Source organism: Opisthocomus hoazin, chromosome 3, assembly GCF_030867145.1.
Source record: "Opisthocomus hoazin isolate bOpiHoa1 chromosome 3, bOpiHoa1.hap1, whole genome shotgun sequence".
NCBI lineage: Eukaryota > Metazoa > Chordata > Aves > Opisthocomiformes > Opisthocomidae > Opisthocomus > Opisthocomus hoazin.
In genome coordinates, this window is record NC_134416.1 from 70,577,778 (window position 1) to 70,603,490 (window position 25,713).

At 42.2% G+C, this 25,713-nt stretch overlaps 1 long non-coding RNA gene across 1 annotated transcript in view; it reads right to left on the minus strand.

Annotated features, from left to right (window-relative positions):
- Positions 1-415: 415 nt before the first annotated feature.
- The window catches only part of LOC142360872 (uncharacterized), a 28,276-nt gene continuing 2,978 nt past the window's right edge, over positions 416-25,713 (minus strand). Inside the window, exons 2-3 of the long non-coding RNA XR_012763476.1 lie at positions 3,591-3,689; positions 416-548 (exon numbers count right to left, since the gene is read on the minus strand). This is a non-coding gene — a long non-coding RNA (uncharacterized LOC142360872). The remainder of the gene's footprint in view (positions 549-3,590; positions 3,690-25,713) is intronic.

Here is a 25,713-nt window from a genome sequence, read left to right on the forward strand (position 1 = left end):
GTTCTGAGAGGCATCTGCCACTGTTCCGGGTATCGCCATAAGTACCAATGGCTCTGGCATACCTCCACGAGAGCTGTTCTGCTGCAGGAGCTGCTCGGCTGGAGGCCACATCAAACGATGTGCTGTGGTGGGCTGCCGGATCAGCAGCTTCTTCTTCAGAAATGTGACAAAACAAAAGGTTGCTCAGGCTAATCTGAATGATTTGTTGCTTTTTTTCCTATGCCTTATTTTTAAAATTAAACTGAAAATCTTATAATCCTTGATGAGAACAGCAAGGAGTTCTGCATAATAGTCCCCTGTTAGGCAAAACACACAGATCTTGTGACCAGCTTGCGCCAGGGTCTGAATTTTCACCCTACAAGACAAAGCTTTTCCTCACTAAACTCACGAGTATCTCAGTTTGTACTTACTTCAGGGGCCGTAGGTTGTGTCCTTCGACGTGAGAACTGTGCCCTGATCTCGATCATTTGTGTCCTCATGTGCGCCTGACGTGCTCTCCTAAACCACATCAGAGTCCTTGCGACAGATGTGATGCCCGATGATTGACTCTGGCAGTGGAAGGGTGGGACGAGTCAGGACTATGACAGAGGGTTCCTCTGGTAGAGACCATCCTTCGGCAGGAGGCTGGCACCAGAGCACCCCAAAACGAGCAACTTCAACTAGAGGTGAGTCAAATCTCTTTCTACAGCTTTCCTGCCTTTTCACGTTCAGGTTCATTTGTCCAGTATACAAAGCTAAAATTTCAGTTGTTGCAGAGAGGGAGGGGAGAGAGGTTTAATTGTATAAAACGAAGCATGGCTCTGACAAAAATTGGCAACTCCCTCTGTGGACACTATGAAGCATGCTTTTTGATTAATTATTTGTATTATAGCAACACCTAGAGGCCACAACAGAGATCAGGACCCCATTTTGCTACCTACCCTAATTAGCACCTCCAGCACCCACCCGTGAGAAGCTCCAGTCCAAATAGACAAGAGAAGAGGTGCAAGACAGGAAAAAAAGGAGTAGAGTGCCATGCCCCAGCGCGTATAGCATTTCAGTCAGAGAGTGGCAAATTAAAACTTTTGTTCATTGAGCTAGTGGCCAGTGAATGCTTTGATTTTGCTTTCCTTTCCTTTCCTTTCCTTTCCCTGGGCAATTTATGCTGCCACTGTATCGAATTTTATGCAAAGTCAATAAAAGCATTGAAAAATTCAAAGTAACCCATGTATTCAAACTGATCTTGTTTACTCTGCATATATAAATCACCCGTGAACCTATTCAAAATCCTGGTCAATCACAGGTTCGGAACTAAGCTGTGATACAAACTAGATAGTATTTGGAAAAGAGATATTTAGCTGTTCTTCATTAAATTAATGAAACTGATCATTAGGAATATTGCAAGATATGGATTAAACAATAATTACTAATGGATAAAAAAGATTAGCTTTTAAAAATGCCAAACTATTGATGCAGTAATTGAGTAAATGGGGAGTCAATTAATCAAATTCTTAGCAGCAGATGACATATTTGAGAACTGTATTCTAGACCTACATTTGTGAGAACTACCAATACAGTGATCTGTCAAGTAAAAGAAAACTTGTTTACCATATGCAAACACTTTTAGCAACTTTTCTTCTGTTTTCTTTTTTAACATTAGACACCTTCACTTTTATATTCATAAGATGGAATGTCCTGGCTGCATTTGGTTACAGAAGAAGTTGGAACACATGAAGTTGTGACATGGCTGTAAAAGTCAGACAAGATCAAGATTCTGACTTAAACTTACAAAAGCAAGGATTTTCTTTAAAGGGCAGGGTGGGATTCCAGCTGTCAAGAGATACTATGTATATCGCAAGATACTTCAGGGTGTTTAATGGAACTACTTTAATATCAAGTACAGGATTCTGAAGTCATGCAAGAGACAAGACCACAGGGAAAAAAAGCCATTTTTTTCTCATTGTTTAATATTTTCATAGAATCACAGAATCATTTCGAAGGTTAGAATAGAGCTTTAAGATCATTGAGTCCAACCGTTAACACAACACTGCCAAGTGCACCACTAAACCATGTCCCTTTAGCCACATCTACACGTCTTTTGAACACCTCCAGGGAAGGTGACTCAGCCACTTCCCTGGGCAGCCTGACGCTTGATAACCCTTTTGGTGAAGGAATTTTTCCCAAAATCCAGTCTAAACCTCCCCTGGTACAACCTGAGGCCATTTCCTCTTGTCCTGTCCCTTGTTACTTGGGAGAGGAGACCAACACCTTCCTCACTACAACCTCCTCTCAGGTAGTTGTAGAGAGCAATAAGGTCCCCCCTCAGCCTCCTCTTCTCCAGACTAAACAGCCCCAGCTCCCTCAGCCGCTCCTCATAAGATTTGTTCTCCAGACCCCTCACCAGCCTCATTGCCCTTCTCTGGACATGCTCCAGCACCTCAATGTCCTTCTTGTAGGGAGGGGCCCAAAACTGAACACAGTACTCGAGGTGCGGCCTCACCAGCACCGAGTAGAGGGGCACGATCACCTCCCTACTCCAGCTGGCCACACCATTCCTGATACAAGCCAGGATGCCGTTGGCCTTCTTGGCCACCTGGGCACACTGCTGGCTCATGTTCAGCTGGCTGTCGACCAACACCCCAAGGTCCTTTTCCGTCAGGCAGCTTTCCAGCCACTCCTCCCCAACCCTGTAGCGTTGCATGGGGTTGTTGTGACCCCAGTGCAGCACCCGGCACTTGGCCTTGTTGAACCTCATACAGCTGGCCTCAGCCCATCGACCCAGCCTGTCCAGATCCCTCTGCAGAGTCTTCCTACCCTTAAGCAGATCGACACTCCCACCCAACTTAGTGTCATCTGCAAACTTACTGAGGGAGCACTCGATCCTCTCATCCAGATTGTTAATAAAGATGTTAAAAAGAACTGGGCCTAATACTGAGCCCTGGGGAACACCACTCGTGACAGGCCAGCAGCTGGATTTGACTCCATTCACCACAACTCCTTGGGCCCAGCCATCCAGCCATTTTTTGTAACTAGCAAAGAGTACACCTGAGCAAGCCATAAGCAGCCCTTTTCTCCAGCAGGATGCTGTGGGGAACAGTGTCAAAGGCTTTACTAAAGTCCAGGTAGAAAACATCCACAGCCTTTCCCTCATCCACTAGGCAGGTCACTTGGTCGTAGCAGGAGATCAGGTTGGTCAAGCAGGACGTGCCTTTCATGAAGCCATGCTGGCTGGGCCTGAGCCCCTGGTGGTCCTGTTCGTGCCGTTGTGATGGCACTCAAGATGATCTGCTCCATTTTAGATTGCTTATCAATTTTTCTTAAAGAAACAGAGCTCTATGGTCTTGTTTAATTGGAATTTTATCTCATATAATGAATAAATAAATAAACAAGCTAAGTAACATTTAAAGAAAGAAATGTGTTTAAGTAGCTGAAATATCTTAAATAACCAAAGTCTTTAACCTGCTAAGTAATGTATTAAGAAACTCTCTCCACAATAACTTCCACTGTGATCTCTGATTAAGCACTACTGTAGAATGAAAGTGAATTACAGAGATGGTTTGATACTGGGGAAACTTTCCAATGTAGCAGACAGAAAACAGAAATTAATTTACCTTTCATGGGGTCTTATTATTTATCTTGCTGTGTTTCCTAATTAATTGACGATATTGATGTTTACACAGGGATTTGCTCCTTTCCAACTCCGCTTGATCCTGTGAAGAAGTCAGAATGCTGCATTTGTAGTATCACATTTATTGCCATGGCAACAGTCTGGGATTTCACAAACACTAATTAGAGTTGGCAACTTGGAATGTTTTCTGTACGGTCCCATATAATTTTCCCTCTTTTATCCATTTCTCATTACACCTTACTTTAACAACTGACTTCTTCAGTATGTATACATGTTTTTCCTCCATGTCCTCAGGATTCAGTTAACACCTTCTCTGATTTACAGCCACCTTTCTTACACCTTCGCACATACCCAGTTAAGAAGTAACTGCAGTCCCTACCTGCATTTGTTAAGCTCCATTTCTTACGCTTGAAGTTAACCCAAGTTTCAGTGCAACCAGCTGGTTTCTATGCCAGCATGCGCAGAAGCGTTAAGGAAAGGTATGGAGGCTTAGCTACATCCTCCCAGGCAAGCTATTTTTAAAGGTAGATGCTAAATCTTGCTCAAGGTGGAGTACAAGCCTTCTGTTCACAGAAGCATAAGTTCTGCAAACATCCGAAGATCATGTGAAATATTTTAATTCAAGCATATCAAGAACATTTATAGACATTTAATTTACTATGTAATAATAAGGAGAGGTGAGCCCATGTGAACGTCATGAAGTTTGACAAGGCCTTGCACCTGGGTCAGGGCACTCCCAAACGTGAATACAGTCTGGGCAATGAGTCAACTGAGTGCAGCCCTGTGCAGAAGGACTCGGCAGTGCTGGTGGATGCAAAACTGAACGAGTCAACAATGTGCACTCACAGCCCAGAAGGCCAACCGTACTCTGGGCTGCATCAAAAGCGGTGTGGCCAGCAGGTCGAGGGAGGGGATTCTGCCCCTCTGCTCCGCTCTGGTGAGAGCCCACCTGGAGTCCTGCGTCCAGCTCTGGAGCCCTCAGCACAGGAAAGACATGGACCTGTTGGAGCGGGTCCAGAGCAGGGCCGTGAAGATGATCAGGGGGCTGGAGCATCTTCCTTTTGAGGACAGGCTGAGAGAGTTGGGGTTGTTTAGCCTGGAGAAGAGAAGGCTCTGGGGAAACCTTTTTGTGCCCTTTCAGTACTTTCAAGGGGCCTGCAGGAAAAACGAGGCAGGACTCTTTATTAGTGAGAGTAGTGATAGGATGAGGGATAACAGTTTTAAACTGAAAGAGGGCAAATTTAGATTAGACATTAGGAAGAAATTCTTGACTATGAGGGTGGTGAGGCACTGGCACAGGTTGCCCAGAGAAGCTGTGGATGTCCCCTCCCTGGAAGTGTTCAAGGCCAAGTTGGACGGGGCTTTGAGCAACCTGGTCTAGTGAAAGGTGTCCCTGCCCATGGCAGGCAGACTGGATGAGCTGATCTTCAAGAGTCCCTTCCAACCCAAACCAAAGTGATTCTATACTAATTGCTTTATCAAATCTTGTGTTGGTAGTGAACTTCTGAGCCCCTCTAAAAGCAAAATGTATCAATTTGTTAACAAAGAAAGGCAAATTTATGATGGTGTCACCAGCAAGAGGGGAGGTTTTACTTCATCTGCCATGCTCAGGGTAAGAAAGAGCTGTGTCTAGTGAGCGAAGTAAGATTCCCGTTCTGCATCTCACTTGAGAACGAGTCCCAGCTTGTTGTCAAACCACCCTCCCAATAACAGATATTAAAATAAAACCAAGCAGAGTATTGCCCTAATTTGGAAAGGAAGACAATAAATCAGCCTGGTTAGAGTATATTTATATTCGAAGCCACTGTAAATAACAAGAAAAGAACATAAAAATAATAGCACGATGTGAAGCACCTTTGTTAGGTCACAGGTGACATCATACAATTTGTCTCTAATTTAGAAAGAATTTTGTGCATTATGAACAGAAAACTAGAATAATAAATTCTGAGTCTGATCACCATCTTCATTCCCTACGCAATGGGGAAGTAAAAAGCCTCTTAGATGATGGGAAAATGTCTCATAAGATATGAAGGAATTGAGAGTTCATCTTGACAGTAAATTACTGAATCTTTTTAGGAGATTGTAAACAAAACCAGGACAGAATTACTATACTTGATAAGGAGAGCTTATTGAAATAAACAGTACAATGTGTTAAAAAAGCAAATGAAGGATTTAGACATACAAATCCAAAGTGAACCATTGGAAGAAGCCCTGTATTCCAACAGATGCTGAGACAAGCTAGCACAAACATCTAAAGAAAGCCTTTACTGAAGAAAACTATTGCCTCAGAAGTGTACATTTTGCCTCCCTTTTTTTGAGGAAAGACTGAAGTGTGCCAGCTTGCCCAGTTTTTGACAGCACCTCCTGCTGTAGTTCGCTGCAAGGGTCAGTTTTAAAACCTAGCCCTAATGCTTTTGAGAAACTTGAACCCAGAGCCCTCCAGCCTTTAGGATTTCATTTTCGTGACTGAACTTTGTTCCCCCTACACTTAATTTCAAAAGGCATAATCAAACTCATGGCAGAGCTCTTTGTAAGCTTTGTGAACTGGGCCACAGTCAAGAATTTCCACACGGAGTAATTTTATTACATGAAGTTTCCCGCCTGCTGTACAGAGCCATGCAATACTCAGCACGGACATCTGCTTTTCATCCGATTTCTAAAGGAGAGCCTGGTGGATTGCTAGCCCTTTGAAATTAAGGAGTCAGGGAACAAATTTAAGTTGTGAAAATAAAATGCCGAAGCTGGAGGGCTCTGCATTCAAATTTTACAGAAGTACCGATGCTGCATTTTAAACTGATCTCTTGAGGGAAGTGCAATGGAAAGTATTTGCAGTGACCGGGCAAGCTGACAGAGTTCAGTCCTGTGGAAGAAGAATCTGGATCCATTGCACGTTCAGACACAGAATCACATCCACTTCAGACCTAAGTGATAGCTTCCAGTGAAAGACTTTTCAAGGTAAGTTATCAAGGATGGCTGAACCTGAGAAACTAAGAAAACAGACGTCATGAACTTAACGGAAATCTTCAAATTCTCTTACAAAACATGACATTTTTGTAAAAAAGCTTCTTTTACTCCATGCCTCCAAAGCAGCCTCTCTTCCCACAAGATGGAGTTGCTAACACAACATGAAAAGGCTGCAGAATCATGCTGTTGGCCTCTCAGGGGCAGAATCACGGAAATCTAATAAATACAGTGGGAAGAGCTATTTGGAGTTAGTATTTTCCACTTCTCCATGGTGCATTATTCTTACAGCGCAAGTAAAACATGAGACCTGCTTCGGTCTGCACTGCCACATCGTTCAGGCTGCAGCTTCGCAGACGTGACTAGCTGGCATAGGGCAGGACATCTGCCAGCAGCAGTCACACCATGCCCGCTCCGCTTCTTCCCTCTGTGGTGCCTTCCCGTCCTCGAACCAGTGTCAGGGATCGTGTGGATGGGAGGAGAGACAGAGCAAGAAATTCATCTGGGTCAAAACTACACTGGTTTTCCCAGGTGGAGTCTCATCTCTGCTCCTGTGAGAGCCCACCCGGAGTCCTGCATCCAGCTCTGGAGCCCTCAGCACAGGAAAGATATGGAGGGGTCCAGAAAGACATGTTGGGGTGGGTCCAGAGGAGGGCCACAAAGATGATCCGAGGGCTGGAGCACCTCTCCTATGAGGAAAGGCTGAGAGAGTCGGGGCTCTTCAGCCTGGAGAAGAGAAGGCTCCAGAGAGACCCGATTGCAGTCTTTCAGTATCTCAAAGGGCCTGCAAGAAAGCTGGAGAGGGACTTTGTACAGGGGCCTAGATTGATAGGACAAGGGGTAATGGCTTCAAGCAGAAAGAGGGTATATTTAAGTTAGACGTAAGAAAGAAATTCTTCACTATGAGGGTGGTGAGGCACTGGCACAGGTTGCCCAGGGAAGCTGTGGCTGCGCCCTCCCTGGTAGTGTTCAAGGCCAGGCTGGACGGGACTTTGAGCAACCTGGTCCAGTGGAAGGTGTCCCTGCCCATGGCAGGGGGGCTGGAACTGGGTGATCTTTAAGTTCCCTTCCAACTCAAACCATTCTGTGGGTCTGTGATTCCTGCCCTTACCTTACCAGTCTGCGATGCTATTAATATGCACTTAGTTTCCCATTTGCTGTCAGGATACTTTGGCCCAATTTTTAGATCTGCTGCATGCCCATAACACCAAATAGAAGCAAAAGGAGCCTTGGGTACTCTTTTGAATCTTACTACCATGTACTATTTGCACAGGAGTAGCCTGCAGAACTCCCAGTTGAAATAAGGGCCCCAGTATGCCAAGTCCTCTTCACATACATAATTGGAAACACACCCAGACACCTCTACTCCAAAGACATTTACAAGTAATAAGTGAGACAGAGGAAAAAAGTGTTATAGGTGCTGTATGGATAGAACTTTTATGGACAGAGATTTGCTCTGTCATATGGGAACTCTGGAAAAGTTAAGAAGTTAATCCAGATCCCACCATAATAGCCTATTGCTTTAAAAAATAAATCTTGCCTCTCTTATGCCATGAGTCAGCATACTTTTCCAAAACGATGCTTTCAGACTAACAATTGCCAAATTGCTTGGGGAGACTCTAACATGAGATATTTAGTATGTTCTTCCCACAGTCCTCGCAGAAGCCTACAGATGTCAACTTCGATCAGACTCAGCCAGGACTGTAAAACCATCAGGTTCGTAGAGCTAGGATGAATGTTAAGACGATCCAAAAAGTAAATCCTCCTAAAATTACTGTGTGTTCTGCACTTAAAGAGAGACACATGAGGCTGCAAAGGGCAGCATTTCTAACAGGTTGCCCTAAAACAACAGCCTAGTTATCATTCCAATATTATTTTTAAACTTAGAAATTTCTAAACCTTAGGAACTCTTTTGGAAGGGGACCACAGCTTTGAATCTCAAATTGCAGCTCCTCCTGCTGTGGGGAGCTGTCACCATCCAGTCAGTGGAGTCCAAACCACTCTCACTAACCTGCATGGCATAACATAAAGCAAAGGCTGTTGCTGTAACTGTCTGTATAGTGATTACAATCGGAGTAGGTGGCAAAAAAAAGAAAACAGATCATATAAGAGATTTTGTTTTCAATAGTCACTATTATAAGAGTGATTCATGCGACTGGACCATTTAAAAGATTGTAATGCTGTAAGGACAGAAGAGGGAGAAAATAAAACTTAAACCCAAAGCGATACATTTTTAGAAAGCTGCAGACAGTTCATAATCACAGAGGGTTTTAATTTTATGGATGAAGACTACATAAGGACTCATGTGCTAGTTCCAAGTGAGGGTCTGTCTAGCCCAGCATCCTGACAGTGGCCAGGACAAACTAGAAACAGGCTGTGGGGACTGATCTTGCCTTTAGGATCGCTGGAACCTAAGAATGTACTTACGAGGCATCTCATCAAACAGTGGTCTCCAAACCTTTTTGACTGTGCACCCCTACCAGTAAAATATTATACCCCCAATATACATGTATTAATTTATTTATAAACTGTATACCTGTACTAACAAAGTTCTATATTTTCTTCCTGCACCCCAATGGATCATCTTGCAGATGCTCTGGGGTTAATGCACTCCGCTTTGGAGACCACTGTTATAGACGATGTCCTATCATTTTAGTAGCATTTCTAGAGGCAATAAATAATACTTTTTAAACACAGGGCATCTTGCAGCCAGTGTAGACACGTTAGTTACTGGACCTCATTCAGATGGTAAAGACCTGCTGTACTTGGCTACCAGTAATCATGACCCTCTCACAATTACTTCATGCGCATTGAATGTGATACCACTTAGAAACAGAAAGGAACAATTTGTCCAAGCTTAAAAAAAACCCCTGTTGCTTTAACAAGCTAGGAACATCAATTTAATGTGGGGAATATTAATAAGAACTGGAAATTTTTCAAGAACATTCTGGTGGGTATCAAAAAAAAAAAAAGTGCCACATCATTGCAAGTAGAAAAGAATTCATGCTGGGGAAGAAAGAAATTGTGAAATAAAAAAGATGCAGAAATGCTAGTGAAACATTAGCAACCAAAATACAAAGGATGCAAAAAAAGGACAATAGCAGTAAACTGCAAATTTTAAAAGATGTACTCTGCTGAAAACAGCTATATAAGTAAAGATCAAGGGGTGATGTAGTCAGAAGGAACACACAAGAAACACAGAGTAAAAAATTTCTGCACCAAATATTGGTCGATTGTTAGAAACAGGTATTATAATTTTGAACAAAGGCTCAGAAAAGGTGGATGTGTTCATCACTATTTCTCTCCTGATATCAGAAGGAAGCAGGAGGATAAATCTACCCAATAAAATGTTGTAGATGGCACAGAAGGCCTGGCATCCAGAATGAAGAAAAATATGATGCAGCATCAGCTGCAATTACACACGTACAAATCAAGCAGCCTAGAGGGAAACAAGCAGCATGGAAAACAGGAAAATTCTCAAAAATCATTGAATTGCCAATGTATTCCAAATATTAAAACAGAGCAGAGAGATGATCCAGGAAAATATAGATCTGCTAGTCAGACAGAGAACCTGGACACACAATGAGAAGTTTCATTTAGGAGCCCACCAATGCAGAATTGAATGCTTAAGGTGCAATTAATAATGATCAATATGATTTCATGGCACGCAGGTCTTGTACAACAAACCTTCTTTATTTTATCATCTTCAATTTTCTTTTTGTTCACAGCTATTGCTCTGGTTCACAAGGATGACCGTGTTCATATAGTGTATTCATAGGCCTGTGTGTTCAAATCATTTGACCACGGAGTTTGAACATCACATCATATGGAACTAAAAGGATGTAACTTGGGAATTGGTTCGTATCAGGCTATTAGTGAATTTTGTCACTGCTACACTTTCCACTGATTAAATTTGCACACGATACAGAAACAAGTGGGATGGTAAGGAAGAAGAACAGATAATTTGTAGACAGTGATCTGAACTTTTTCGTTAAAAGAGCATATTAAAAAATTGGACAGAGATTTGAGGACATACACTGAGGAGTAAGAAATACAGTCTTACAGTACTGAAAACTCACTTCAGACCAGGGACTCAGAGAAGCACATCTGGATCATCACAAATTAAGCTGAGGCCAGTGTAGCTAATTGTTTCCTGACAATGGCAGGGAATGGGAGCCTTGGTGGAACCTAATGACTGGAGTTGGAAATGCTTCAGTGTGTCTGAAGTTCTGGGTCTCCTTTTAGGGATGAGCTTTCATGATCTTTATGCACAAGTTTGAATTTTCTGACAGGTTTTTTTTTCTGGCTCTGAATGAGAGAGACCTATATTTTCCTGCAACTTTGTAGACCAACCTGCAAATATGAGTCCAGTCAAGGAAGGGCAATCCTGAGCTCCTAAATGCATAAATGAAAAGTCAAAATTTAGAACACGATAAATGAAATAAAGTTTATGAATCACAGAATCACAGAATCACAGAATAGTAGGGGTTGGAAGGGACCTCTGTGCGTCATCTAGTCCAACCCCCCTGCCGAAGCAGGGTCACCTACAGCAGGCTACACAGGATCTTGTCCAGGCGGGTCTTGAATATCTCCAGAGAAGGAGACTCCACAACCTCCCTGGGCAGCCTGTTCCAGTGCTCCGTCACCCTCAGAGGGAAGAAGTTCTTCCTCATGTTCAGACGGAACTTCCTGTGGCTCAGTTTGTGCCCATTGCCCCTTGTCCTGTCACTGGGCACCACTGAAAAGAGCTTGGCCCCATCCTCCTGACACCCACCCTTCAGATATTTGTAAGCATTTATAAGGTCCCCTCGCAGCCTTCTCTTCTTCAGGCTGAACAAGGCCAGCTCCCTCAACCTCTCCTCGTAGGGGAGATGTTCCAGTCCCCTCATCATCCTCGTAGCCCTCCGCTGGACTCTGTCCAGTAGCTCTTCATCTTTCTTGAACTGGGGAGCCCAGAACTGGACAGAGTACTCCAGATGAGGCCTCACCAGGGCAGTGTAGAGGGGAAGGAGAACAGAATTCAAATTCTGAATGTATCTTTCCTTGCCAACTTCATGATCATTTTTATTCCTTATCTCTGATTTTTATTGGCATAAATGCATTGGGAATGTCCGTCTTCAGCTGAATTCTCAGATACAAACATGACTGTTCATGGATAATTAAGAGTATGTTCTGTTCACTAATCATTAGTAATCATGCTCTAATTCTGTATCCAAACTCCAATAATCCACCATGGAGTAGGAAAACTGCAATGCAACTGAAGTGACCAATTATACGTCACAAGTAGCAAATAGTCAAAGTTAACAACTTGCAGGCATAGACAATATTTTCCTTCTAAGTCTTCAGGTGAGGACTTTGAAAATCAGTCTATCACGAGGAAACAGTTCACGAATTATTTGTGAACACCCACAAAAAAGCTAAAATTATCCTATAATCGATTTACAATGAATAATTCATCCAGTCCTAGTAACATCCATGCTAATTCTGCATCACTGACCCAGCCAGTTACCCTATTTTCAGGCACCAGCGGAGGTATCTCTTCACACACCATCTTGATAAAGGTGCCGTGGAAACAGGGAAGAGCCGATCCTCCTGCTGGTCTGAACTGCTGTTTCCATTAGTTTTGACAAAGCTATTCCAGTTTCACCAGCTTAAAATCTAGAGCTGAGCAACAACATCAATAGCCATGGTAATAACAAAATATTATGGATTGTTTGTTTTCTGAAGGATGTATGTATATTAGCTTTTAACAGGTTTAATATTCTTTGTGTACACCTTATATATGCAGCCAATATATGCAGCTTACTGTACCTATTTACTTTCTGATTTCTGCAATATTTCCCTCTTGTTGCTCCAAGTTTTCTTTTCTTTTGTTCCCATAACTTCCATGCAAGTCTCTCTTCATCAACTTTTCCCTTGTGACACTTTGTCTTTCCCGCGGTTCCCCATGTAGTCGAGCACGCCGCTTTTATCTGTATTTCACTGCCAGTGGTCTGTATCCGTTAGCACACATTGACATTCTTGTTTCCTAGGGTAATCTCAGGATAGTCTGCAGCTGGTGTCATGATGTGTTTCCCTTCACATCTGACACCTGCACCTCAAGTAACTTTTAACTTGTTGATGTTTCTAGTCTATCCCATATCTGCCTGTAGGCAATCTAGTCTTCGTCTGTATGGGTGGAGATCCATGGATCAGATATGGCTTCTGTGAGAACCAGTACCTTTGTTCTTCAGAAGCCCTTGGTAAAAACTGCATTAACTATACTCCATTTTGAGCCCATGAAGACTCACTTGTCCAGTCTCCATGTAAGCCTTGCTGGTTTTAGTTTGGTGCCTCCTACATCTTACCTCTTGCAGATTTTGTAACATTTCATTTAATTTCTTTAGTGAAAACATATGGCAAACAGAAGCCTAAACGGGGCCCCAGGCACCAATCTCTTTTTCCAGCCTTTTCAGGATATCTGGGAAAATTCTGAGGTTTATCCTCATACGCATCGCACTCGCAATTTATTTCAAGCACTATCTTTCAGTGACAGGCATCCCAAATGCCATGAATTTTGGAGATTGTGTCATTTTAAAACCAACTTTCTTGACATTTTTTTTTTTGTGGGCAATCTTGAAAACATTAACTACTGAGATTGAAAGATGGTAGCAGCTGGGTATCAGTCACAGGAAGCAAGGACGATCTAAAATCTTCCTTCTCCTTCTCACACACACCTCTCAATATTTAAAATAAATCAGCTGAGATTCATCTGCAAACATCAGTTTACTGGTTCCTCCCTAAACATTAAGTAATGCTTTCTGCACAAAGGTGTGATCACAGCTCTGTCTGACATAAAAGAGAAATGATCTGAAGACTTGAAAATGCTACATCTAGCTCGTCTTAAAAATTGCCAGCCCCCTCTGAGATCAGGGTTTAGCTATTTTTCATAGATTACAAGAGTGCTGAGCTTGGGCAGCAGCCCCCCTCTTGCTGTGACCAAGGCAGCTATTCCATGGGAGAGAGCATCTTCCAAACCAACAAGAAAATTGGAAAGTCTTCAGTAGAGCTGTCATATACCTTTTTTCCCAGGTACCAGCCTTGGTTTGTATCATAATTCTTGTCTCCCCTTTCCCATGCCTCACCCTTTGTTCTAGTATCCTAGGGCAATGCATTTACAAGTAATATTCCTACATGTTGAAATTATTTCTGAAATTTAAAAGTGTATGTATATTCTGGAGAAAGTTTATGTTGGTAAGGGTGTCTATACATGGATATCGGTATTCTTTACAAGGCTGCTTTGTAACTAATTGCTCACATGGGACCTGAAAGTCAGGAAACAGCGTAACTGTTTTCCCTCTGCTCTGTCCACTTCCCAAGATTCACTAATTCCAGTCACACAAAGTATTAAAGACAGAATTTAAGATGCAATCATGTGTTGAGAAGAGGGTACTGAGAGCCAAATGTGTGCAAGATGGCACATTTACCCTTATAACTGGATCTGTCTCCCAAGCATGAAGATACTCAAGGTGTGTCAACATTTGCTCCAGATATCAGACATCAGAATGTAGATTTATTCACAAAATCCAAATGTTTCATTTAGAAGCTACTTAAATAGCAGCCTCCTAAATTTATTGTTATACTTTCTTTTTCCTATCTCATTAAAAATGTTGCTTTTTTTTTTTTGCACAAAGGATGAGAACGTTACAATGCACCATTTTCTGCATCGATATGCAGCAATCAATTAATGCTGCATTAGATTATTTCACCTTTTCTAAGACATGCAGTGGAAGCCAATACATAGGCTGAATGGAATTGCTCTGAAAGGAATAGCACATTGTCAAGAAAGACTATCATCAGCTCTGAGGCCACAGGGCTCCTGCAGAAGCAATCTACAGGTATCTTGTTCCATATTTTATATCAAAATTATCTGACAAAAAAAGAAATGTAAAGCAACTAAATCAATGCCAAACCGATTGTTGTACTTAACATTTCCAATGGATGTTTCTTTTTCTCTCAGATAACTTGTATCAATGCAAAATGTTCCTTACAAGTGAATGATCCCTTTTTGTTGTCCATAGAGAGGAAGGGCTAAAGAAAATAATGACACATTAGCTGTCGTAGGTAATTCCCAAGGGACACTTAGTTTTTCTTCCTCCTGTAGATCAGCACATAATGTTCCTTACAGATAAAGGAGGCATTTTTGCTGTCTTTACCAAGGAAAGGCTAAAGAATTGTATTGGGTTTGTGTGGCAAGATTTTGGTAGTAGGGGAGGTACTGGTGTGGCTTCTGTGAGAAGCTGCTGGAAGCTTCCCTCATGTCTGATAGAGCCAATGCCAGCCGGCCCCAAGATGGACCCGCTGCTGACCAAGGCCGAGACCATCAGTGACGGTGGTAATGCCTCTGTGATAACATATTTAAGAAGGTGAAAAAAAAAACAACCCTGCGTAACAGCAACTTTGCTACTCAGGAGTGAGCTGAGCATCAGATGGTGAGCTGAGCATCGGGCAGTGAGAAAATTGAACTCTGCGTATTCTTTTTATCTTTATTGTTGTGATTTTCTTCTCCCTTTGCTGTTCTGTTAAACTGTCTTTATCCCAACCCACAAGTTCTGCCTTTTCCTTCCGATTCTCCTCCCCATCCCACCGGGGGGGAGGAGTGAGAGAACAACTGCATGGTGCTTTGTTGCTGGCTGGGGCTAAACTACAAGAAGACAGAAAATTTCATCACACCAGGTCACAAATGTGACCACTGGAAAGAAGCAAAGCCCTGCAGTCCTCTCAAAAGATGACTGTCTAGTTTCTATGGAACATCTTCCCCAAACTCCAGCTGGTTAGCTGCCGCTCAGTTACAGACACTGGTTAGCTGTGCAGCACGGGCAGCCTGTGACGACAGTGACGGTGCTGATGGAGCTTCCTGCCTCCGGCTGAGACCACCCAGGCACAACTGCCGGGCGCTCTTGGATCGGCCATCCTTTTGCACAGAAGTGGGGCAGAAGACCCTTGCTTCACCCACTTCTTTGTAACTTCAGACGTCTCTACGGGTCTCCTCACGTTTCGTGCCTCAGACTCTCTGACACAGGCTAGTGAACTGTTTCCGCAGTACTCTCTTGATAACGTGCTTCTTAATTTGCGTCAATGCTCCTAGTCATCATTTTACTATCAATCACCAGAGGTGCACGAGCAAAGCACTGGGTAGCTTGTCTCTCGTAGCCACACGGGGCAGCTGCAGACCAAAGGTGCTGGACTCCACCAGGTGCAGAAGAAATCATGTATCGCCCTGTTTGCGAGCCCCCGCTCCGCCCGTAGTCCTTTCAGCCTGCGCCAGTTTCTGTTTCATCTCTGCCTACACCGGGACCACAGGAGAAATATGACTGGAAGATAATGTGATTTCTGGTTTAATTCGATGAAACACTTGTATTGGTTTCTAAAACGTGTGGACATTTTTTGTCCCCCTGCGATCACAGTTTTCAAAGAAAACTGATTGCCATCACATGCATAAAAAATGGCTTTTAACGGTGACTGTATCAAATGTATTGGAATATTAGCAGATATGTGCATAAGTGTAACGTGTTTTACCTTCTCTATCTAATCCGAGAGCTTCTTATTTTCCATCCGCCCACTCAGGCACACAGTTATTCATTAGGTACAAAAACGAACTGCACACCTTAAATATATTCAGATTATTGTAAAACTGCCTCCACCTTGCTACCAGAATTGCCAAGGTAAAAATATCCATCTCTTTCTCAAAAGATAGGTGGTGATAACATAGAAATGTTTCTACTTCCGAAGCACCTATACTAATACAAGAAGTCAATTCTATTTAAAAATAAATTTGCACTTGAACAGTGGCTGTTCGATACATGCATTTCACACACACGTAAAAAAATTGTTTAAAAAGTTATGTAGCTCTAGTCAAGCATTTAGAAGTCAGGAAATAAAAAAGCCAAGAAGACTCTTCTGTGCCTGAAGAAACTTTTTTCCCCTCCCTTCTGGTGTAACTATTATGATGCAGTCCTTAACTACACAAAAACCTGCTTTTTTACCTCAGGAATTCATTTTGTTTAATCCAATGACCACCTTTTTCTCTTCAAATTGTTCAACATGAGCCACCCGCGCCACAAACACCTGTAAGATTATTTAATATCCCCTCTGGCCTAGTTTCCTAGACAAACAAACCTCATGCTATGCTTCTGTCCTTTAGACCCCATCAAGAACTTTTGAACCCACTGGGTGCTTCCAACAGAAGAGTAGAGGTTTTAAAGAAGAAAATATTCTCCAAGTTTGAGGACACCGAGGAAAGGCGAAGGCCCTGTCAATGCCTCCACTGAAGTAACAGCTGAAGGTGAAGCTTGCTCTGCCGCCAGAACTCAGGCAGCTCAGCCCCAAGCCCCCTGAAAACCTGCCCTCACCCACCCTGCTGCACCAGAACCACCCGCACCCCCTGCTACGGCCCCGCTGCAGCCCGCACCCAGCCTCTCCGCTCTGAGCAGCTGATCTTTATTTGAAAATCATTTTGTACCCATTTTCACATAGGTGAAACCTGGTTTTGCTCTCTTCTTCTGCCGCTTGCTACTCCCATTGCCCCCAGGCTCTAGCTTTTGCCTGGCTGATTGCGTTTTGGCTCTATAGCTCCCCCTCACCTTGCACACTCTGTTTGCCGTTACGGATCCCCCTTTAAGCTGAACATCTGGGCTGTGCTATTTACGCTTGCAGCCTGGAAGTTTGCGGTAAAAATTCTACACACAAGGCTTGTCAGGGCAATTTCAGTATTAGACGATAAAATTCCCCTTCTTTCTATGCACACAAGTCACCCTTCAGTCAATGTTTCCAGCGACTACCCAGTCTCTGATATCCTTCAGCGTTGCTGAAATGGAGCTAGGTCACAGATCGCAACAATAATGCCTGTGTCAGAAAAAAAAATAACAAAAAAAAATCAGCACACTAGCTGAGGGTTCATCAGCCTTCTCTGCCAAATATGGATCTCGGACAGCATATTGTGATTTTGCTAAATAGTATCAATACAGATGTTTGCATATTGGCAGGAAATCGATTAAATCCTACTGTTCCTTTTACTCAAATTCTGCTTCCATTTTCTCTCATAAGACAGAGGTATAACAGTACGTAGCTGATAACTTCTGGTACACTCGTAACTGCCATGCAATACGTACGCACACATTATCACATTGTTTTTGGTGTTCGTGGATTTATGGTCACTCCTTATCACTGCAAATGATTAAATGAAGTAGCAGGCAGTGAAAAACTACAAAATCTTCCAGGTGCATTCGACTGGCACTACCTGTAATACATTGCAGCAAATCTGCTTGTGTCCGTGTATATCCGACCCATCTCCCAAGAATTACCATTTCTCCATTTTGTAAAGGTCCCAGTGTTAATTGCCTTGTACAGAGTGATCACCTCTTCTTCCTCTCTCTCTTTTGTTTCTTAGAGTCCTGATTTGATGATTCAGTGTGTACCCACATGCACTTCGTGACAAAGAACAGACTGCCTTGGCAGAAAACGGCTGTTGAAAGGCTGCAGTGAGACTGGACATCGCTCAAGGGAAGAAACACTACAAAAGCTACTGTATCAACCTCCAGCATACAGCAAAAAAGGGAACTTAAATGTTGAAGTACAACTCTATGCCTTGTAAGTATGCTAAGATATTTTACTTGACTTTCAGTATGTCAATATTGAAATGGGACATTTTTTTTATCCCCACTTTGATAAAATTTAAACATTATCTGAGAAATTTACATTAATAAAGTAGGAGTGTTAAATCATAACGTCTGCATTCCTAGTGCCTTTTGTAAATTATATAAAAAAATAGTAAAAACACAAATAACTTGCTATAGCTTGAGATGCTACTGCTTCCAATTTCTTATTATAACATCCAAAAGCATGAAAGAGTTAAAATAGAAATACTTTTCTATAATTATGTAAATCTAAGGAAATTCTAACTTTTTACATGAACATTTTAACTTTTCTTACAATCTTCTTGTGAAATGTTACTATTTGTTGCATCAGAGTTTACTACTCAGTCTTTGGAATTTGCTTCAATCGCAACTGAGTAGATAGAATAAAACTACTGAAGACTGCACCTTGTGAAGCAAACAATACCAAGCAACGAGTCTCAAAACCTACAGCCAGTCTTAACTTCTAAAACAGTCTGATGAGGTTAACAGGCATGATGCTGTGTACTAAGGTGTCCCAGACAGCCTTATGCATTTGAATGGGTCCAGAAGGTCTAGGGCAGCCTCGTGGAAGAGAGAGGAACATACTTCCCACCTGAATCTGATCATACAGAGGGAGCAAAAAAGCGCCATTGCCTTGCAATTCATCGACAGATCCAGGGCACTGACTGCAGAAGAAGGAGTGATAGCCTCAGATGCGGAGCACATTTCTGCATTTCCTGCAGAACATGTCAGCATTTTTGTTAGAGTTTTGATGACTTACATTGGTATGGTGACCACCAGTGCTGTCTGATGGCTCTTTGCTTCAGCTAGGGGTAGCAGTGAAAGCATATCTTTGACATCTCTTTCTCTTCTTACAGTACTGATACCATTGCTACCTGTTATTATGAATGTTTTTAGCACTGCTGCAGGGCTTCTAGAAGAACAGAGAGGAGAGACTTGTGGCAGAATACTCTGAAGGTGACAATGCAAAGAACAAAACTATTAAAAACAAGAAATACGTGTAGGGTGTGGGCTGGAAGATGGAAGATCCCAGAATCCTCATTGGCAAGCTCATCCTACTGCTTCCTGAAAGCCTCCTTCCTTATCCAAAGGATGTAGAGCCAAACTATGATCCCATTTATGCTCCTTCTTTGCAGAACGACCTGTAAAGACAATGGACTTCCACAGGAAGCAGAAGTCACGTTATTGCTACTCTGCTTGCATTTGCGTGCAGCCTGCTTCCGAGGACTCACCATCTGTAGAGAGTTTCTGCTGCTGGAAATGGATATTGCGTGAACAGTGACAACTGGTGGGACAGCTCTTTGTACTTTGTACAGCTGAGTACTTGCATTCCTGTCACCTGGAAGGGAAGTCACAGAGGGCAGAGGACTGCAGCGAGGCAGTTCAGGAAGGACTAACTTGTTCTCCTGAAATATATCTTGAAGATGCTCCTGAAGTGGTAGATGTATGCGTAGCAAAAGTCTTCCAGAATAATTGGAGCCTGAAGTAGCCTAGAGAAATCTTGTCTGTAACATTTGAACATCAAGCTCTGATGTAAGTCCATTAACCTAAACAATAAGACTGAGGTTCAACTGGTCCCAGGAAATTTCTTTAGTCATCAGCTCTGAAACAGTCCTGAGAAACACATGGCACTTTTAAATTCCAGGCAAACTTCATCTGATTTACTCAGGTGCCGAGAGTTGTCTTCAGGAGGGCCAGACTCCAATTTGATAAACTCCTGAGTCACATCCCCAAAACCAGAAGTTTAACCCACACAGCATTAGATCAAAAACATGCCAGTGTAAAATTTCAGTGTTCACTCGTCCACTCTGTCTTGGTTTTTGAACTATTTTCCTCCCACGTGTCTGCTAGACTTCCTAGACAAACAAATCGAATCTGGACTCACTCCTACCTTCACTGCAGTCCCTTCTCCCCACTGTTCAGGTGTATTCTGCTCGCATCCAGGCACTGCACCACTCTGCTCTGCTTCTTGTCAGTCCCCCACATCTAGCCACGCTCCACATCAAGTTTGTCCTGGCCTTACCTCTAAATTTTCCGATGCTAGAAGTGAAAAGTACTGGCAGATTTGGCATTTGCTCCCCAGGCCTGATGTTAAGGAGTGACGGGGAGTAGTGAAGCGAAGCTGCTCATTTTTCACAAGAGGAATCAAGAAGGAGAATAACAGTGGTGATCTCCTGAGGTGTTGGATGCCCCCTCCCTCCAAAATTTTGGTGTAGTGCTTCAGAAAATGATGACAACTATTCCTGTTGAGCCATCGCTCTGTCCCAAACGTAGCAAGAGACTGGACAAGGCAGTAATATGTGCAGAGATGGAGCAGTAAAACTCATAATAAAACCCTAAGAAAATCACAGCTACATTAAGAATCACAATTTAGAGGAACAACTAAGAGATCTAAGCAACTACTTGTAAAAGAAGGCTGAATAGCAGCCTTTGTGCTTAGATCCATAGAAATGTTGTCTTGGTTTCTTTTGAGGCCTAAGGCTTATAGGAGCTATTTTGTATTTATTGCTTCCATCCTATTCACTTTGGGACTGCTGTCCAGTTCAGAGATGACCCTCAGCACGAAGCAGTCTGACTGAAAATGAGATTCGGTCACGGTAGTCAAACGATGCTATCGATGTGCAAGATTGCCAAACACAGTCACATGCCGAATAAAATTTTTTTTGCCCAGTGTTTTACCTGTCTATAGCTGACACAGAAGAGAACCATTCACAAATGATCAAAATCCATCCTGTGGACAGTATTTGCTACCACATTTAAAACTGCTAAAATAACTCGCTCTCTGTAACACCCAAGCATTAAGCTAATGCCTCTCTTAAGCTTCTCTGACACCAGAGCTTTTTCACACAAAGCAAATAATCTACATTCTTGGTGTCCACAGAACATTAATCCAATCTACTATTTCCGAGGTAAGAAATTAAGTCATTTTAGTCACAATTTAGGGTTTAACTGGAATTGTAATAATGCTATCTTTTAAATAACATTAAACATCTTTAACTAAAAATTGTCATTTCCACATATTTAGGATTTCTTTTGTGCTACAGATGACTGTAACAGTGAGAAACCAATATTTTAATGGCTCATCTAAATACTAAACGAATATGTAAATATTCAGTATGTTGTGCAGGGAATTAGTAGTAGCATTAGCAGTAATGGGACTTGCACAGCTAATTCTCCAAATAGCTAGCTGAACATGTACCCCAAAGTACTCATCAAGAAAATCAAACTTTCAATTACATTTCAAACTAAAATAGGCTTTAGAGGCTTTCTTTCTCTCAGACAAAACTTTAAAGTAGGTTTATCTCTACAAGACTGAACTTAAGGGCGTCACAGTGTTAATGCCATACTAAAAGTACATAGAATGAAATTCAAACATTACTTATAAAACCAGTCCTTACTGTGGAATTAAGTCCCTTTGGATCATGCCTGTTTTTTTATGCAGCATCCCCACTTTACTGTTACAGAACTTGAGCACTTCACAGTTTTAGCGTACACATGACATTGCCTGTGGGATAGTGAAAAAGTCTACCTGACGTGACAACGGAGCTGATATCCTTCAGCTTTGCATCTTTGATGCTAGACCACCAGTTTTCTTTTTCAAGGATTACTGATGAGCATCTCCGCAGTAAAACCGACTAGCGTGGGAGAAAGAAACAGGTTTGAAATGTGAACCTAAGCGATTTGTCTTATGCCAGCATTGCCTCTCATGGCTTAGATATATCTATGACCTAGCAGGAAGCAGGAGACGGTGAAGGAGTTAAATGTAAGTGACTATCTTCTCATTTTGTGTCTTTAAGAGAAAAGGGTCTGACTTCTGCCAGAAGCAGCTTAAACTTTTCAAGATAATACCAGCAAGCATCACTGTAAAGATCCAGGTCATGAGAGGTTCCCTAGATACAAAGAAATTGATGAATACTGGAAAATGTGTAAGACGGAAAGAAACCAAGCAGCACAGGACCAAAGAAGGTTCTGATTTGAGAATGTGTATTTTATGACTTACTAAGATAACGTTTCAGTTACTTTTAAGATTGTATACCACTTGTCACATGTTAGAAGTGACAGACACTTTCTACCTCAGCCATTCCTCCTCTTCACTTCTGACTTACTGACTTCTCCAGCATGAACCACTTTCTTGCGAGTGAAAGTATTCCTTTGTACAATTACATTATTTATTATGTTGCTTTCAATCATTTTCAGTGCAACTGTATGGTCAGTTCCTAAGCTAAGTAGCTAACCACTGAGCTGGCCATTACCACTCAATGAAAGACTTTGGGGTTATAATGCAGACTTGCAGGAAAACTTCTCAGACACAGTTAAAAAAAAAAACCAAGAGGGGGACACATATTAAACACTAGGAATTGCTAGCAAAGTAATAGACAACAAACCAGAAAATACTATTATAACATTGTATAAATCTGTATTTGCCGCAAAATGAATACTGTATGCAGCTCTGGTCCCCTCATCTCAAAAAAAAAAAAAAAAAAAAGGATATTTAGGAAATGGAAAAGGCCCAGAGAAAAACACCAAGGATGATCAAAGTTATGGAGTAAGTTGTCCACAAGGAGTGGCTGAGCCTGAAAAAAAACAACAATGTAGAGCAGCAAAGAGGTCTACAGAGTAATCAGCAGCATGGAGAGGTTGGACAGCAATCAAATGCCAGAAGAGCCAGCCTCTATGCAGAGTGCAGCAGAGCTGTGAAAATCCTTGCCAAAGGGCTCTGTGGCTGAAAGGGCTTTACTTAATTTGTAGGAGAGACTGGGTGAGCATTTGAGAGATCCACTGGGGTTACTGAGGAAACAAACCACATCTGGTTTGGGAAACTCCCAATGTGAGAAAAGTTGAAGACTGCGAGAACGTTAAGGGGGAACTAGCATGTATGTTTGCCCTATTCTTACTCTTCCCTCACCATGCACTTGTGGCCACGGTTGGAGACGATCCAAAGCTAGATGGCACACGAGGCCTTTGAACTAGTAGCGTGTTTAATAGGTCATTATACAGACAGGTTAATTCCTGATTAACTCGATGTATGCCTTGGAGCCTGACATGGATTTTAAATCACAAACAGGCTGATGAACTTTTTATCTCCAGAAAAACAATATCCAAGAAATATTCCATAATCCAAACTATCTGGGCTACAGATCTTCATGTCTATTCACCCCACCTCTCAGCACAAGGGGCTTTTTGGCAGAGCTGAACAACATCTTTCCGGTTATCCCACAAGAGCGAAGAGAGAAGGCAAAGACAATTCTAGAAATCTTAAAAGTAGAGTATTAACATTGAGTCATTGGAAAACGACCCCAAATGCATGTGAGTATTCTAAATTTTCATTTGTTTCTGAAATTCCCTGAAGTTTTTATTCAAAAGGCCGTTGTTTATGATCTGCATGTGTTACAGAGAAGCAGCAGAATCAGAATCACCTTCCTAACCAAGCAAGAAAAATTAAAAATGGTTTTAAAAACATTTTAATATAAATTGATTATGAATGCAAGCAATACAATATTACACCTCTGGTCTGCAACTGAAAGACATTCTGAATACCTTTTTCAAGGCTGAATGGTTTTACAAAAGGAATGTTTGCTGGTAAGTATGGTGGATGAACTGGATAAATAAATGTTTGTTCAGTTGATTCACAACCAGCTACTTTTTTCCCCTGCTTGCAGTTTGCGTTTTATTGTGTCAGGAAGCACTAGAACCTGGACAAAGAACAAAATCCTTACCCTGCTAAATTTAATGGAAATTAAACCACTGACTTGAAGGGCACTAAGATTTGATACAGAATTTCTAAGGCCTTGTATGAAAACAAGATAAAATGGACCAGTTTCATTCAGTTGATAAAACTGCCTTGTATGGAAACACTTTTTTTTTTTAGTTAGAGTAACTTGTAGGGATTTAGCTTAAGGTGATGACAATGTAATTCTGTCCTATAACAAGAGACAAGTGTGCACAGAAGACAGTCCCACTAAAAGCTTTTTAACTGAGTTAGCTCAACCTTCTTCTGCAATAAGGTAAAACTGCTTAGATGACCTTACAAATGAAACTGAGAATGTCTGATACACCGTTGCTACAGCACATACCGAAAGTCGATCAGTATTTCTGAGTGTGAGAAATCCTCTTCAGCTCCAGTGGGAATGAAAAGACATTGGGAAAAAATACCATGGGTCTTGATGAAATTTCAGTCATCGAGAAGCGTCCGGGCAGGGCCACAACCCCAGCAGCACTTGTTTTAATATTTCATCTCCTTTGGTTATGCTGGTGGTGGACCACTAAGGCTCCCAGGCAAAGTGCTGCAGGGGCACGTTCCCTGAGTGCCGGCGACATGAGCTCACACCAGTGAGTGATGCCTGTTCCGCCCTGCGCTTGTCAGCAGGGAAACCCTACTGCAGACCGGGTGTTGCGCACAGATACTGCCTGTACCTACGGTCCTCTCCGTACAGGCTTTCCTGCACCGCTGTTGCAGGGGTAGATCAGTGGCGGCTGCTGTAAGCCATTCCCGCATCAAAGTCACGGTGTGAGACTTGTGAATATGCTGGAAAAGGCACAAATAACCGGTGCAACCAGCGAGGAAGTGTTTCTCTCAAAATAAAATCTGCTTTGTCCTAATTGCTTTCTCTCCTACTTTTACACCCTATTCAGTGTTACTGCTACTGTGAATATGTTAATGTATAATAAACCACTTCTGTTTCATTAGCACTTGGGAGACCTGCTTTCTGCAATATTGTACAAATGATCCTCAACCAAATCCGAGCTAGTTTTGCAGCAATATTACACTAAAAGGGCATTGGATTAGAATTCCAACAATGGTAAAAAACTACAGCGCAATTTTTGTCAACAGTAGCAAACAGTTTCCCCCCACACCAACCTGCAGTATTTTGCTCATATCAAGAATTACTGAAAGAGTTTGATTTATTTTTCAGGGATGTCTCATTTTGAACAGCCTTGTGCTCCTGAAAGACTGAGAGAGAGTGCGGTGTTCTCTGTAACAGAGTAATGGCTGTTTTCCACGACACAATGGAAACTTTCTTGTCGGTCCTTGCCAGTACAACTCTTTTGATAGTAAAATCAGCATATCTGTAGTAATAATGCATTGAAAAAGGCAACAGAATTCTGAAATGCTCTACTGGAAACAGATATATCTTTGGGAACATAATGTAAGTACCTGGGCAGTTCTGTATTTGCTGAGCAACACTCACTGAAACACCGTCCCCAGCATGAGTTAACTGAGAGCCTGCGTGTGAAGGAAGGATCACCGAGAAGAGAGCCAAGCAGTAAGACAAAGTGAAGTAACCATGTTAAATGAACAGCACATTTGGATCTCGGTCCTAAATCCACATATCTGAAAACTACGAATGATCTCCTGCAGAAAAAGAAGCTGCTGCAAGCTCTCCTTAGTCTGATGTACAACCGTTCTCTGCCTCTCTAGGAGTCTTTGAGATTTTCTTCTCCGTTGTTTATTGGTGATACAGAACAGTT